The 17,504-nt window shown below is 37.1% G+C and overlaps 1 protein-coding gene across 2 annotated transcripts in view; it reads right to left on the bottom strand.

The window, feature by feature from the left end:
• Positions 1–4,201, bottom strand: part of LOC103284939 (cytochrome c oxidase subunit 7B2, mitochondrial) — a 92,376-nt gene extending 88,175 nt beyond the window's left edge. The window contains exon 1 of one of the 2 annotated variants that reach the window (XM_028143753.2): positions 4,083–4,201. The gene's annotated coding sequence lies outside the window, so the exon portion shown is untranslated. The remainder of the gene's footprint in view (positions 1–4,082) is intronic. The other variant, XM_008140274.3, reaches the window with a different exon arrangement.
• Positions 4,202–17,504: the final 13,303 nt, after the last annotated feature.

The following is a 17,504-nucleotide window of genomic DNA, read 5'->3' as shown; positions in this document are numbered from 1 at the left end:
CACAGTCCACAAAGGGGTGCACCGAGAGTGTCCACCTCAGGTAACTGGGGAGGCTGAGCTACTGGGCCATATAGGACACCTAGCACACAAAGCTACTCTACCAACTCAGGGAAGCAGCGAAAATGTGGAGACAAAGAAAAAGATCACAAACGAAAGAAATGGAGGAAAGCAAACAACTGGATATAGAATTCAAAACCACGGTTATAAGGTTTTTCAAGAATTTCCTAGAAAAGGACAATAAATTTAGCAAGACTCTCGAGGATATGAAAAAGGACCAACTAGAAATTAAACATACACTGACTGAAATAAAAAATATTATACAGAGACCTAACAGCAGACTAGAGATCCGCAAGAATCAAGTCAAAGATTTGAAATACAAAGAAGCGAAAAACACTCAACCAGAAAAGAAAAAAGAAAAAAGAATAAAAAAATTTGAAGGTAGTTTAAGGAGCCTCTGGGACAACTTCAAGCGTACCAACATCAGAATTATGGGGGTGCCAGAAGAAGAGAGAGAGAGCAAGATATTGAAAACCTATTTGAAGAAATAATGACTGAAAACTTCCCCCACCTGGTGAAAGAAATAGACTTACAAGTCCAGGAAGTGCATAGAACCCCAAACAAAAGGAATCCAAAGAGTACCACACCAAGACACATCATAACTAAAATGCCAAGAGCAAAAGACAAAGAGAGAATATTAAAAGCAGCAAGAGAAAAACAGTTAATTACCTACAAGGGAGCACCCATATGATTGTCAGCTGATTTCTCAACAGAAACTATGCAGGCCAGACAGGAGTGGCAAGAAATATTCAAAGTGATAAATAGCAAGAACTTACAACCAAGACTACTCTACCCAGCAAAGCTATCATTCAGAATTGAAGGTCAGATAAAGAGCTTCACAGACAAGAAAGAGCTAAAGGAGTTCATCAGCGCCAAACCAGTATTATATGAAATGCTGAAAGGTATTATTTAAGAAGAGGAAGAAAAAGAAAAAGGTAAAGATAAAAATTATGAAAAACAAATACATATCTATCAACAAGTGAATCTAAAAATCAAGTGAATTAAAAATCTGAGGAACAGAATAAACTGGTGAATAGAATCAGGGGCATAGAAAGGGAGTGGACTGATAATTCTCAGGGGGAAAGGGGTGTGGGGGTTGCGGGAAGAGACTAGACAAAAATCGTACACCTATGGATGAGGACAGTGCGGGGGAGGTAAGGGAAGAGGGTGGGGTGGGAACCGGGTGAAGGGGAGCTATGGGGGGGAAAAGGAGGAACAATTGTAATAACCTGAACAATAAAGATCAAATTTAAAAATATATTAAATAAATAAATAAAACCCTCTTCATTTTCATTCCCTCTGTAACCCATTTCTGGCTCTCTGTTACTGCTGGAATATGAGACCATCTTACGAAACAGGCCCTACTATCTCCAGTAAGCAGGTATTTTCAATCCTATACATAGGACAGTGGTTCTTCCCCTAACACTTGATATGGAATTGCTAAACTGCCTCTGAGGGAGGGTTTCTCTCTTATCCCGTTTGCTATGGCTGGAATATCATTCTCAATAGGTTTCCTGAACTGAAGCTACAATTGCTTCTGAACCCTGAGCCCCTAGAGTCCCAATGAGAAGGAATACCTCTTCCATGTGCTCATTTAAGACAATGTCTTTTCTCAGTGAATTATTCAGATTTTGAATAGCATTTTTATGTTATGTATTTTTTCCTGGAAATATGCCTCTAGTTTTTATTTTCTTCTATTCTCCAACTACACCTTTCAGAACGTTTTAAGTTTTTTACTATTTAATCTGTTTAAGAACTGAGTTTCTAACTGCCTAAGCTGCTTATTAATTTGGTCTCCTCTCCAAATAATATCGCTTTTTGCTGGAAATGGATACATGCTTCTCTTTTTATCTTTTTTAGACATTAGCTTGTTCTAATATATTCCTCTATTTCTTAAATTTCAGAATTTTCTCTATCATCAGTGATGAAATCATTAACTTCTGGGTCTATTAAAAGCATCTACTATTTAAACAAATCTTTTCTAATTCCTGAGATGGATAATTCCATGGAGGAATTTTTCTACCATCGGACCCACATCAAGTACATACAAGCTTCCTCTTAATGCATTTTCTTGCCTGGCTCCTTTCAATATGCCACATCTTGCTGAGCCATGTCTTGAGTCATAATTCTTGGCATGTTCCTTCAAGGCATAAGCTATACCTATACAAAAATCTACAGTGACTATATTACCTTGAAAATCACCTAATGATACTTCTTTGTGTATTCTACAGATCTTCCTGTCTTTCCCAATTTTAAGATGCTGTTTTAATGTATTTTATATCATCCCTTTTCTGTGACTTCTCAATAGTCTCCTGTTTCCAATCAAAAAGTGAGGCAAAATCTTAAATGAAATGACTCCTTCAAAAAGAGTCAGATTTGGGAGCTGGGCCCCTATTTCAATCTAGTAACATACTTTGTTGTAAAGCACTTAGATTGCCTTAAATTTCCACTTCTCTCTTATAAGTATGTAGTTGAATTCAAATTATTTTCTATGTTACCTCTGTCAAGTTATTCTGTATTTTATCCTAAAAAAAAACAACGTTGTATTTTCTTCCAGTATATCTTTTTTTTCTTTTGGTTTCATGCTTCCATTGTTCTATATTAAGCCTGAAACTTGTTTTAAACTACTCTTAACACTTTAAACTCCTAAGCAAAATCATTAGAACCAGAGCATTCCAAGCACAAGTCCTTTTATTTTGTACCCACAGTTTTTGCAATGATTTTATTGAATTGTATCTCATTCTCAATTTAAGAAGGTATATGCTCTTTACAGTAAGGGCCGTAATTATTTTTAATTTGATATGCATCAACCCCCTATGGGTAGAGTCACAGTTTGAATCTCAGCAATCAGAAGTCAGGGTCTGCCCTGGCCGTGTGGCTTCGTTGACAGACCACAGCCCGTACTCCAAAGGGTCTGGGGTTTGATTACTGGCCAAGGGCAGTACCTGGGTTGCGAGTTCCATACCTGGCCCCTGTAGGAGCTTCTACACAAGGCAACCAATCCATGGGTCTCTCTCACATAAATGTTTCTCTCTCTCTCCTCCTCCCTTTCTTCCTTTCACTCTCTCTAAAAAGCAATGGAAACATATCCTCAGGTGAGGATTAACAAACTCCCCCCCCCCAAAAAAAAAAAAAAAACACAAAACTCATGGTCAAACCATATAGAATTATCCAATTCAGAGGCACTTCAGATCAAGAAGTAGCAACTTTTAAACCCATGGACAAGTCCCATGACTCCTAGATTTGTCCCTTCAATGTTCCCCCTCCTGATTCCAAGGGGGAGTCCAGCAATATGAAAGGGGATCAGAATTTGAGCAGACTTTCTATGCCCCCACCTAGGTAGGCCTGGCACTAAGTATTTCCTGCAGGTACTGCTGGATACAGCAGAAACACCCTGAGGCCTGGAGAAGGCTGGCATCTGAAAAGACTCTCACTATAACCAAACCCTTGTCTCAGACCAGGCTACTTAGAAAACAAGACATGGATGCAGAGTTCAAGGGCAGTGACCGCAGCTATCTGGTTAGAAGGAATTACTAAGGATTCTCAGCACTCCTGTTCAGCTGTGGCTTGCTAAGGCCCTCAACTCGCCTTTGCTTACAGCCCAGCGCATGCACACTTGCCTTTAGAGAAATATGTGTTTGATTACATAAAAGCAGCCACTCTCCCGTGTGCAAAATTGCCGTGAATTGCAACAACCCCCTACAACTGAACACAGGTGGTCAGTTCTCGGCCCAAAACTGTCCACGTTGAACACCTCCCACTTGAGCCACGCCAGAAGTTTTACTCCACAAAACCGTCTACAACACAGACTTCCTCTTCTTTTCGTTTTCTCTTTAACCCTACTCTTTCCTAGATGTTGGGGAGTGAGGAGGGTGCGATAGGTAACATCGTTCTCTTCTTCTAAGAGATACAACTGAAAAGAAGAAAAACAGCAGGAAAACAAAAACATTTACTCACAACAGCGAGAGACGACATTTAAAGCTGTGGCCTAGAAATGACAGAACCCCAGAATTAGACAGATTTACCAACGACGTCACAGGCAGCACCCCAGGGAAGATGGCGCAGAGGTCAGTTCCCTCAACGGCACGGCCAGGTGGCGGAACACCGGCACTTCCTGTTGGCAGCTCCTCCCAAGGCAGAAAGGAAGGGGCGGGTCACACACGAACTTCCGCTTTCCAAATTGACCAATCGGATAACTGATCACCACCTCCGCCGGAAAAAGTGAGAGAAGAGAAGCCGTTATGGGTGTTGTTCTCATATATGTCCCTCCACAGCGAAGAGACAGCAAGCGGAAAAGAAGTGTTCCTGCTCCTCAACATACTGCATGGCCTCTCCTGTAGGGATCTTTTCCTTCCGGGTCACAGCAGCCTGCGGGCAAGCTCCCTGGCGTTTCTCTCAGTTGCATCTTCGTCCCACGGGGTCACAAGGAACTTTGAGGGGTGCCCTCTCCTAAGCATCCCAGGTTGTTAATTATGGTAACCATATGATACTATATTGTCAGAATTAAGCTCCTTGAAAATGAAAGGGGGCAATAAAGTTAATTGAAATTATATTGGCGAAGTTATACTGGTGAATTTATAGAAAGTGCATTTCAAAATTCATTTTGTTATTAAGTTCTTTCTAAAAATAACTATAATCAAACAGAAACTTTAAAAAATGCCTTTAAACTTTAAAAGTAACAGAATGAAAATTATTGGTGTATGTTGATGCATTTCAATTACGTTTCCAGACTTAATTGTCTACTAGAGGCCTGGTGCACAACATTCGTGCACTTGGGGAGGGGAGTTCCTCAGCCCAGCCTGCACCCTCTCACAGTCTGGGACCCCTCAGGGGATGTCTGCTGAGGGGTCCTTAGCACTGCCACAGAGGCAAGAGAGGCTCCCGACACCGCTGCTGCACTCACCAGCTGTGAGCCCGGCTTCTGCACCCTGCATTGAGAGCCTGCCCCCTGGTGGTCAGTGCTCACCAGTTGTTCTGCCGTTTGGTCAATTTGCATATTAGCCTTTTATTATATAGGATTAAACTGGATCCCTGATGTTTTTCTGAAGAATACATTTTAAATATGGTATTATTATTTTTAAATTTTTAATTGTCTTCTCTCTTCTCAAATACGTATTTTATAATTGATTCATGGGAAATTTTAACACCTCAATTTAATCTTCACTGTAGATAATAATATTTTAAATTAAGAAAATAAGTTCAAAAATTTATAGTAAAAAAAAATATTGTTTTTGAAATAGCTATACTTTTTAGTCCAAATATTTTTATAAGTACTGTCTTTTTGTTTCTATTCAGAATACAAATCTTCAGCAAATATTTATATAACAAAAACTTCCTAACAAGTTTTTTAGTATTTATGATTCTTCTAAAGATTTTACCAAATTTAGATGCTGCACATTGGAAAGCATTTTACATTTCATTTTATTTCTTTAAGAATGTGAATAGCTATATCTATATCTATCTATCTATCTATATATGAATAGATAGATAGATAGATAGATAGATAGATGCCTAAGCAACCACTACAACTGGACAACCGACCGGTAGCTATGACGCGCACTGACCACCAGGGGGCAGATGCTCAATGCAGGAGCTCCCCCCTGGTGGTCAGTGCACTCCTGCAACCAACCTCCAGTGGTTAGCCAACTTCCCACGTCCCTCCCCTCGCCCGGCCGGCCAGCCCCAATGGGCCCCAATGGGCCTCAATCACCAGGCAGGCAGAGGGACCCCATCCGGGCACAAATTCAGTTATAATAGGAACTGCATAAAAAGAGTCTTCATATGGGTTAATATGTTCATAGGTACAATTATAAAATTTCAAAGTTAAGTATTATACATCATTCAAATGCCAGTTGAATTTCATTAGGTTATTTCTTGATTTTGTAGCAGTTAGTTTAAATATTGTTTTATATTGCAAGCTTTTTTTTCCCAATAATAGCAATCTGAAAAAGCTCCAAAATCAGAATTTTATTAGCACAAAAATTTTGGAATTATTGGATTATAAATTTCTACATGATTGTTCACACAATGCAACAATATTTTATGTTTTATTTATAAAAAGTTCAGTACCTTTGTAGACCTTTTAAATTTATTTACAAAATATTTTAAAGAATCAAATATTTGTAAAATTATATTTAGAAGCAACAAAGAGAAGAAACATGTGCTATTATGTTTGAAGGGTTGTTGTTGTTTTTTTTGGTACTCAAATCTCTAATTTTATCACAAACAGTTTTGTAATTTTATTCATCAAGTTGTTACATATAAGAATATTTGGGAATTTTGACAATTGTAGCTTATATGTCAATTGCAGTTTGGATGCATTTATAAATTACATTTACACCATAGTCAATACCAAGGATACATTATTCCAAAGTTTTCTCAAGAATTTTTATTTTTTTACTATGACCTTATGCTCTGCCCAATATAAATTTACACTGTGCTTGGAGTAATTTTATTGTAAATATTATCCTTTAACACAATATACATTAGTATTAAAGATAATAACACATATTTTACTTTTAAAGAATTAATTTGTTTTTATTTGATTTCATAAATTGAAAAGAAAAAACTGATGGATATAGAAGTAACTCTGAAATATAGTGAAATGGATGGGGTATAAAAGGGAATTTTTATACATATTCATTGAGATTATATGTACACACCTCATGGTGTTTCAGAAATTCAAGCAAATAAATGAATTCACTTGATTATTGATTTTTTTATTGTGCTATGTTTTTATGACTGTCACTGTAACTCTAATATTTCAATAGGATAAAAATAGTACAACCAATGGAATTTAGAAGAAAATATCATAAAATATGTCTTGATCAAGAAAAATCTCAAGTCTAAAATAATTAGCTATACTAGCACTTATAAGATGTGTTTACTTTATGATACCAAGCTACACATCTTATAGCCTGACCATACACATGATTTTATGACAGGCTCTACTTCATGAGTCCCAGTAAGTTTTTTTGTTTTTTATTAGCTTTTAAACTGATAGTTTTCAGGTTATTTGGCAGAACTGACATCTCCATTTATTTAGATCACTAGAGGCTCAATGCATGAATTCGTGCATGGGTAGGGTCCCTATGCGTGGCTGGCGATCAGGGCTGATCTGTGGGCGGACCGATGGGGTGATTGGGGAGCCCCCACTTACACCCACCTTGGCCTGGCACCACCCACTTATCATCTACCCCTACCCCTCTAACGCTGCTGTTTGGGGCCTGCAGGCTGGGGGCAGCTCCTGCTTTGAGCATCTGCCCCCTGGTGGTCAGTGCACATCATAGTGACCAGTCGTTCTGGTCGTTCTGCCGTTCGGTTGATTTGCATATTAGAGTTTTATATAGATAGTTTACTTGTTTCAAATTGCCACTTAATTGGCTCAATTGCCAGCCCACCATTAGTATGAAGTTCCTAAATAAAGGAACAATTAGGGGACAGAGTAATAGCAGCAGAAACATATGATATCCTCACTTTCACAATCCCAAAGCTTAGAGTCATTTTATTTAATTGTGCTGCCATTTTTAGCTAAGGTTGAAGAAGTCACTCTCTTCTGGTAATTATTTTCCCTGGAACCTGAATGACCTCTAACTTTACACTTATGTGACCTGATATTGTCACAGTCTTCTTTCATGTGTTAAAAGTAAAAAGATGTGTATCCTCTATGGATTTTATTGAAGGAAAAATGGTTCTTCCTTGGTATCCTCTCTTCTGGATTGGTGTCACAGGTAACAGGAAAATAATAGCTTGGGTTATTTTTCATGTGTACTGATTAGATAAAGCTAATTATTCAAAGATCATTTTTAAAAATATCTCAGTGTGGAGAGTCTAGGGCCAACATATCTAAATTCCACAGAGGTTTTTAATGAATGTTAGCATTCACTAAGTAGGCCACTGAATAATGTTAATATATTAAAGATGACTATAATTCATTGACACTCCTAGTTGAGAAGTAAGGACTATGCCACACTTCTTGAGCCTGAGAGGACTCTGTAACTACTTTGACCTATAAATTATGGCACAAGGTCCATATTTGTACCAGTTTGAAGAAGGGCATTAATCGACTTTCTGCTTCCACTTTCTATCTCTCGGAATGCTTGCTCTGGGGAAAGCTAGCTGCCCAGTAGATGTGATTTATGAGATTCCCACGCTATGAGAAAGCACAAGGTAGCCACATAAAGAGAGAAATTCTCAAATAGCCACCATGATTATAGCCCTCATGGTCCAGGTATCAGGTCTGTGAGTGTAAACATCGTTGTGACTCCATCCTCACCTAGCATTTAACTGTAATTGTAAATTGTTGTTTTAAGCCACTAAGTTTTGGGAAAGTTTATTAAACAGAAATATAAAACTAGAATAGCATCCAACAGGTATTACACACTTACCTATATACCAGGTACTTTTCAAAACATGTTCACATGAATCAGCTCATTTAAACATCAAAGCCACTCCTGAGATAAGTAATTATCTTTATGTGACTGATGAGGAAACTGTGCAGCAGTGAGATGAAATAATATGCTTAAACTCACACACTATTAAGTGACATATGAATCTAGAGTCCCTGAGTCACCACTATGCTAACCTACCTCGAGATAGTAAGTGAGGCATTATACTGTCATCTTACATATCTCAGTTTGTAGTGTCCCATTTACAATATTGTGCATGATTGCCTGACTAATAATTTATGCCAACATTCATTAAACCATCAAAACTATTTTCAGCTTCATCATATTAGGTTGCAAGATGTATATGATGGCAGTATAAAGAAAGACAAAATTTGAAAGTAAAATCAAGACCATTATACTACCTAATAAAAGAGTAATATGCAAATTGACCATCACTTCAACACACAAGATGGCTGCCCCCATGTGGACACAAGATGGCCACCACAAGATGGCCAGCAGGGGAGGGCAGTTGGGAGGGACCAGGCTTGCAAGGGAGGGCAGTTGGGGGCAATCAAACCTGCAGGGGAGGGCAGTTAGGGGTGACCAGGCCGGCAGAGGAGGGAAGTTGGGGGTGGCCAGGCCTGCAGGGAAAGGCAGTTGGGGGGGGGACCCAAGCCTGCAGGGGAGAGCAGTTGGGGGGGAGAAGGCCTGCAGGAGAGGGCAGTTAGCAGTGACCAGGCCTGCAGGGGAGGGCAGTTAGGGGCAAACAGGCTGGCAAGGGAGTTGTTAGGGGGTGATCAGGCTGGCAGGCAGAAGTGGTTAGGGGCAATCAGGAAGACAGGCAGGCAAGCAGTTGGGAGCCAGCAGTCCTGGGTTGTGAGAGGGATGTCCGACTGCCCGATCCTGGGATCGGGCCTAAACGGGCAGTCGGACATCCCTCGTGGGGTCCCAGATTGGAGAGGGTTCACGCTGGGCTGAGGGACACGAATTTTATACACGAATTTCATGCACCAGGCCTCTAGTCTATATATATATAAATATATATATATATATATATATATATATATATATATATTTATATATATATATATATATATATTTATATATATATATATATATATATATATATATATATATATATATATATAAAGCCTTAGCGACTGAACGGTCGACTGGTTGCTATGATGCACAATGACCACCAGGGTGCAGATGCTCAATGCAGGAGCTGCCCCCTGGTGGTCAATGCGCTCCCACAGCCAACCTTCCATGGTCCCTACCCTGGTCAGCTGGCCCCAAATCAGCCTTGATCAGGACTGGGCAAGATGGCCCCAACTGGCCCCGATCACTGGCCAGGCCAAAGGACCCCACCTGTGCATGAATCTGTGTACCAGGCCTCTAGTATAAAAATAAATCTATATCATGTACATTTAGTTACTTATATAGTACCAGACAATCTTATTCCTTCTAAAGAACTTCTGACTCTTGAATGAGAGTCACTTGTATATAATCTTCTAGCCATACAATATTACTAACATACATCATGTAGTCATAAGAGTAACGTTGAAACATTGTAAGTAAAATAAAATACTAGATCAAATGTGTGTTCTTGAAGTGTTTATAGCCAGGAGTAGTAAGGAATTCGCAAAGAGGAAGGCATGTTAATGCAAGTAATATAACAAATCACTTTTTAAATTAAAAGTATTATTTTTCCTTTTATACACCTTATATCTTCAGAGTATTTCTGCCCTTCATTTTTATTTTACAGCTTCCTCTCTATCTTTAAATTATTCTTACATTACAATTTAAAGATCAATTTATATCCTAAAGAAGTCATTTCTTGCCAATTAAGTAGGAGAAATGGCCGATTTAGTTAGCTTTTTTTTATAGCCATGAAACCAACACCATTCAATCAATACAAGTAGCTAAATCAGCAACAATTTGATCGTTTCCACAGCAGAATGATACTAAACATCTATGTTTCTATGCAAACAAGTCAGAAATAAGAACAACAACAAGCTTAAATATACATCACATTATACTAATTGAAAAAGACTCTTCTTATTATTTTTCTCTTCATTATCTAAACTTATGTTCTGTAGACCAAGGTTAACTTTTAATTGTACAGGATTTGAAAATTTATCTAGAAATAGTAGAATAGTACCCCTGCTCTTTAAAGTATTTCATTTCATTCTACTCCTGGCCAACTTTAAAAACCATTGTGGAAATTCTCTCAAAGTACTCCTTACCACTGTTGCTAATTTTTCTCACCCTTTACTTCTTTTTCTTCCTACATTGTACATTGTTAATGGCATGCTAACATGTTCCAAACTCACACTACTTCTCACCCTTTACTTCTCTTTCTTCCTACATTAGTACATTGTTTATGGCATGCTAACATGTTCCAAACTCACACTACAGGAAGGAGTTTGGAACATGTTAGCATGCCATAAACAATGTACTAATATCCTATATAATAAAGAGGTAATATGCAAATTGACCATCACACTCTCCCACAAGAAGGCCACCCCCATGTGATCACAAGATGGCCACGCCCATGTGGTCACAAGATGGCCGCAACAAGATGGCCAGCAGGGGTGGGCAGTTGTGGGCGATCAGGCCTGCAGGGGAGGGCAGTGAAGGGTGACCAGGCCTGCAGGGGAGGGGAGTTAGGGGCGACCAGGCCGGCAGGGAAGGGCAGTTAGGGTTGCCAGGTCAGCAGGGGAGGGCAGTTAGGGGTGATCAGGCTGGCAGGGGAGCAGTTAGGTGTCAATCAGGCTGGGGAGCAGTTAGGAAGTGATCAGGCTGGCAGGCAGAAGCAGTTAGGGGCAATCAGGCAGGCAGGCAGGCAAGTGGTTGGGAGCCAGTAGTCCCAGATTGTGAGAGGGTGCAGACTGGGCTGAGGGACACCTCCCCCGCCCCATGCACAAATTTCATGCTCCAAGCCTCTAGTACTATTACTAAAATAAGGTTTTCATTGAACAACAATGGGATGCAAATGTTCTACTTTTGAAATCAGTGGAACTAGAACAAATTCTATCATATAATTACTTATGAGAACATTTATTTCAAAACAATTTGTATTGTCTGAATAAGGTACGTTTTGTAATTCAAAGCATGATTATTTTCAAAGACACATAAATTTATTTGAATGCTTAAATGACAAAAATTCTCGGGGGTATAAAGAGAAAATGAGTTTTCAACCATGATACGAGTATGAAGCTGATCCTTTTAATTCTCTCTATATATTTTCTCACCAAGTGGCAGGTAAGGAAAAGATAGTCAAGAACAGTAAAATTAGCTGAAACCGGTTTGGCTCAGTGGATAGAGCATCGGTCTGTGGACTGAAAGGTCCCAGGTTCGATTCCGGTCAAGGGCATGTACATTGGTTGCAGGCACATCCCCGGTGGGGGGGGTGCAGGAGGCAGCTGGTTGATGTTTCTCTCTCATCGATGTTTCTAACTCTCTATCCCTCTCGCTTCCTCTCTGTAAAAAATCAATAAAATATATTTTAAAAAAAAAGAACAGTAAAATTATAATTCAACAAAAACACATAATTTTATAATAACTTTGAAATATATATATCTGAATCCCCCTCCAATTGCTATCAAATAACTGTCAGAATTATGATAATAGATCCATGGTAATACCTTCAGTTGGAAGCATTAAAAATAGTTGTTTTGGTCATAGTACCCAATCTTAAATTTGAATTATATGAAGTAATTTGTTTTGCCTACTTCTGTTAAATAATGTTGTTTTAACAAAATCTATAATAATAAAAGCGTAACATGATAATTAGACTGGACAGCTGAACGACCTTCTGGACGACTTTCCGGACGAAGCCAGGGCTGCGAGGGCCAAGCCCCTTGTACGGATTTCATGCATCGGGCCTCTAGTATATAAATAATGTGAAAGATGTTGGCACACTATCCTCTTTGGCAATCAGCTAACTTTAAATTATCTAATAAACTAAGCCTACAAATTGCCAAACACTATGCTAGAATCCTCAGTTTATCATCAGACATTGGGCATATTGATTTGACTTATTTTTTAAATTTATCTTTATTGTTGGAAGTATTACAGATGTCCCCCTTTACCCCCATTGACCCTCTCCACCCCACTCCCCAGGCCTTCACTGAACTATTGTCTGTGTCCATTCAGTATGCATACAAGTTCTTTGGTTAATCTCTCCCCTCCTCCCCCATCCCCTCTGAGATTCCTCAGTTTGTTGCATGCTTCCATGTCTCTGGATCTGTTCTGTTCATCAGTTTATTTTGTTCATTAGATTCCACATATAAGTGAGGCATATTGATTTCAGTCTTGTTAAACTTACAAGATAAAACTGAACTTGTGATCAGAGAGCATAGTTTATTCATCCTTTATCCAAACATAATAATTTTATAAATAAAAACAGATATGTTACCAAATGATCATAATTTTATATGACAGACACTACAAGAGATGTCACACCATGGGAAAATGCCATGAATTAATTCAACTAAAGACAATCATCTATGGCATCAGTGAATGGGGACATTGGTGCTGTAATTTACAGGAGATCATCAACAAGACCAAAGCAGGAGAAAGGCAATTTAGGCAAAGGCTTATCTTGAAAAGTCTCTAAGGTATGGTCATGCAGATTATCTTTTAGAGAATTTCATGTTGTCTTGGGTGAATAGATCATAGGATAGGTGGAAGGAGGAAATGAAGATGACCTGAGAGTTGGGTTGTGTTGGACCATGAATGTCAGAGGAAGGAATTCACATTTTATCCCAAAGGTGATAGAGATTCAGTAGAGACTCTAAGGCAAGTGTGAAATGAACAGAAATAGTCTGACATCAGCATGTAAAATGGGCAAGGCAGGAAAGATGAGACCAAGGAGCCAGAAATTAGACCACCACTTGAGCAGAAATGCAAGGAGTAATTATGTAATGGACAATGATTACATATCATGCAAAGTATACAATGAATGCCAGCCTTTTAGATCTGCTCTTTAAGGAATGTATTTGAATAGTTCACTTGGCACAATCTCTACAGGGCATTTTCATTTCTATCTATAGTTTATTCTTAGAGTAGCCAGAAGGTTTTAGTTTATTCACAATGCAACCTTTTCTAAAATAAAGAGCAATAGCTTTCCCCCACACATTTGCTTTTCTGCTAAAAGAAGCAATTAACCTAGTTTTGCTTATGAGTGAAGAATATATTGTTCTCATTTACCGGGGACTATTATCAGTATATAATGTATCAGAAAGTTATGCACTTGAATATACACAAAAATAGAACAATGTCTTTAACCCTTTCAGTTTGCATGTAGAAAAGAAAGGAATTTTTGTTCTCTTCTCTCCATGGCAGGAAAAACACAAACTATGGAGGAAAGTAGTTTTGCCATAATACTACATTTTTTTACTCTAAGGAGAGAGTAGGCTAAATGCAGTAAAGAATAAATGAAAATGTTATCAGAAGGTTAGAATAAGCATGCCAACTGAGATATCACCCTCTGTTAAGAGTGCCCATGTATCAATCTGTTTAGCTTTCAGTTGATGAAAGAACATGGGCCATTGTGACAATATTATTCTACAAGTAGACATATTGGCCTTATTTAATAAATTATTCCAGTGACTAGCATTTATCTTAATGCTAATGATACAGATTCATGAATCTGTTTGCCTAGAATACCAAGTTGATGAATATTACCCTGAAGAGCTTTCAAATGAGAACATAATCCAAAGCAAAGTTATTATTTTACATTCTCCAGAATAAAAAAAGAGGGATAGCATTGAAGAACTCAGATAGTGGGTGCATATTAGATATCAAGAAAACATACTAGAATATAATAACAAGACTTTTATGTAATTTCTTATGAGAGAGATTAATTCTCAGAATGCACAGAGGATGACAATACAGATTAGGTACCATTGTAAACAAGTGCATAATTTCTGAACTGTCCCAGGGTGTATTTTCATAAACAAGCAGCCGGCCTTGAGCTTCTGCTTCCAATTAGTCAGAGAAAAAATTAATCTTTAACTATTATATTAAAAAAATGAGCTTTGTAGAAATTATTCATTATTATTCATAGATTAAAACAACTGAATCTAGCATAATCAGTTGATGTAATCCACTTAGAAAAGTCATAATACCCCTCCATGTTCCATTAACTTATTTTTCCTACCTCTCTACTTAAGCTTATACTTGAGAATAGTTTTGATTTTGATTTCCCCCCTTTTTTACATTAGCTGTGCTTTTCTATGATCAATATTGAAAATAAAAGGCAGGCACTTTGGAATTAGTATTCAGTTTAGCCGGGAACAGGTCCTGGTGATCAATGAGACCTTCAGAATTCTTTAAAGGCATACACAAGTCACTACACAATCAAGGGTGTGCATACTTTAAATATTGAAATGTTATTGGAACTGTTCTCACTAGATTAGGGAAGTGCCTTGGTCAGTTTGGGCTGCTATGACAGAATACTTTAGACTGGGTGCCTAAACAACAGAAATGTCTCACCGTTCTGGAGGCTAGAACTCCAAGGTCATGGTGCCAGGTTGCAGACTGTCACCTTCTCATTGTACCTTCCTGTGACAGAGAGCAGATAAAGGAAGCAATCTCTCATAACTCCTCTTAGGGCATTAAACCCATTCATGAGGGCTCCACCCTCATGAACTCATTCTAATTATCCCCCAAAGGCCCCATCTCCTAATACCATCATATGGGGAGACAGGGTTTCAAAATATGCATATTGGCAGGACATAAACATTCAGTCCATAACAAGAATTATATTTAACTGAATGAATAAAATTAAATATGGAGGGCACTTAATAACATGTCAATAAAGTGAACAAAAAATAACACTACATATATTATGTATTTTATTAGTATGTATTCATATAGTAACATGTGTGTGTATGTGTGCATATTATGAAAAATCTGCAGTCAACTACTTTTCTCTTCAGTTCCTTCTCTTTTTAAAAGATATAAATCAAAAGCCTGAATTTTTCTTCAGAAAACAATTGTTTCAGAACAAGGAGGATTACATTCAGAATGTTTCATGATATAGTATAAAATTTTTTTAAAAAATCATTAAAGCCTGGCCACCATGGCTCAGTGATTGAGCATTGACCTATGAACCAGGAGGAGGTCACGGTTTGGGCTCAATCCCCAGTGTGGGGTGTGCAGGAGGCAGCCAATCAATGATTCTCTCATCATTGATGTTTCTATCTCTCTCTTCCTCTCCCTACCTCTCTGAAATAGATTGTTTAAAATATAATAAAATAAACTCATTAAAGACCATTAGTGTTCAAAGGGTTTCATTTCTCAAAATAATTATAGCTAATATTCTGAGCTAGATATTAAAAGGCATAAGCTCACATATTTTTATAAGTTAGCCTTATTCAGTTTCTCAGAAATTTACATTAGTCTCACAGGTTAGAATTAAGTTACAGATTGCTATACTGTATTACTTTGACTCATTTCATGGGTCCTATAACTTTTCTTCATCCATGTCACCCAAAAAGATTTTCTCCAGCCATAAAAAGTTGGCAAAACTATAATCTAGTGATATTGGTCATTCAGAAAATTAGAGGTGAGTGAAAACTAGGGATATTCAGGATAGGAGCAGGGTTTCAGGGTGAAATATCATGTCTCATGTGATACTATGACCAATTTAAAGGAAGAATACTTATTAAAAAATTCATAAACAAAAATATTCCAAAGAAGTTTGTTTATTGTTTTAAATTTAAATAGAAAAAAAAACTTATTAGATATATGTTTAATTTTAATGATTCCAGAGTTTAGCTCCAACACATTTTAAAATATAAGCATCTATGAACAAATTTTATGTAAATTTAAATCCTTATTATTTTAAATACTCATTTTCCAGTGAGAAATTGAAAAACGGCATTATTCCACAGTGCTATACTCAGGTATGTATTATATTTTAAGAAGTAAAGACAGTTTATTACTCTGAGTAATAAGCTTAGCTTTGAGAACCAAAAGAAGCTTGCTTAAAGAGACATTAAAAAAATCATTTACTGAAGAATTATTCAAAAATATTAAACTGACATTTGATAATATTCCTCTTTTGAAGACAAATTTGCAAAAGCAAAATTATAATGACTATGTTGTCCTCACTATAATGTAGCAAGGTAGTACTCTTACACAGAATAAAATCATAAATTTCAGGGGCTTAATTGTGATTGCTATAAAATCAAGGAATGTGTACTTTATAAAAAGAAACAACACAAAACAGTATTTCTATAAAATAAAAATATCTTGATTACCAAATTTTTCACTGTTTTAAATTCCACACTTTATTATCTGCTATTCTGATTGAGCAAGAATAATACAGCTCAAAATATAACAAGTTTAGCTTTCATGATATGACAAAATAAGCATTGTTATGTTTCTTTACTTTTGTAATAAAGAACATTTTCAATTAAACAATTTAAAATTATTCAGAGGGTAGGCATATATCCTTTTATTTTTCACTATGTGCAAAACTCCAAATGAAAAACCAAATAGAATGCTTTTTTTAAATTCCTTCTTCAGTTCTCAACATTATTAGTGTAAATTCTTCAGAAAATTTTATTGTTGAGAATAAACCAGTTGAAAATTTAACCTCTTGTTTACTATGGCCATTCATTGTCTTATAGCATATAGCATATGACTTTTCATGAAAATTGGATTTTGATTTATTTTCCAGTGAAACTCCCTTAAAATGATAAAACCTAACCTCAAGAATAATTTGTATGTATCTTAAAGATTGAAAGCTCTGATTTATTGTATATTTGAACTAGGAAACAGTATATGTAATCAATAAAATGACAACAAACATGCTCCACTATATTAGCAAACATCTGCAAAGATGAAATGCAGACTATTATTCACAAATACAAAAGACTGAAAAGAATATCTCAGTGAAAGGTTAACTAAAATAATATATATTTTCTATAATTATTATTTATTTTCTTTTCCCCAAAGGGAAGTGTTTCTTATTGACTGTGTTATCACTTTATTTTAATCCTGCTTTAAGACTTGATTCCAATGACACCTGATATACAGATGGGA

This window comes from Eptesicus fuscus, chromosome 2 (assembly GCF_027574615.1).
Source record: "Eptesicus fuscus isolate TK198812 chromosome 2, DD_ASM_mEF_20220401, whole genome shotgun sequence".
NCBI lineage: Eukaryota > Metazoa > Chordata > Mammalia > Chiroptera > Vespertilionidae > Eptesicus > Eptesicus fuscus.
This window is presented reverse-complemented; position numbering and strand designations above follow the sequence as displayed.